This window comes from Tarenaya hassleriana, unplaced genomic scaffold, assembly GCF_000463585.1.
Source record: "Tarenaya hassleriana unplaced genomic scaffold, ASM46358v1 Cleome85, whole genome shotgun sequence".
NCBI classification, from domain to species: Eukaryota; Viridiplantae; Streptophyta; class Magnoliopsida; order Brassicales; family Cleomaceae; genus Tarenaya; species Tarenaya hassleriana.
The window spans coordinates 249,338-249,556 of NW_010970923.1; positions in this window are offsets into that span (position 1 = coordinate 249,338).

Genomic DNA, 219 nt, shown 5'->3' on the forward strand with positions numbered 1-219 from the left:
AGAAATCCAAGAGAACAGCTTCTCTAGGGTTCTAAGGTGTTTCTCTGAGTTTTAGGTCGGCTCTACTTAAGTTTAGACGAAACCCTAAACTTAAATAAGATTAGAAAACCCTAAAATTCAAATTTTAGAAATATTCCGGATCCCGGTCCGCCGGACCAGGAGCTTGGTCCGGCGGACCAAGCTTAGTCCGAAGCCCACGGACCGGCTGGGCTGGAGGCG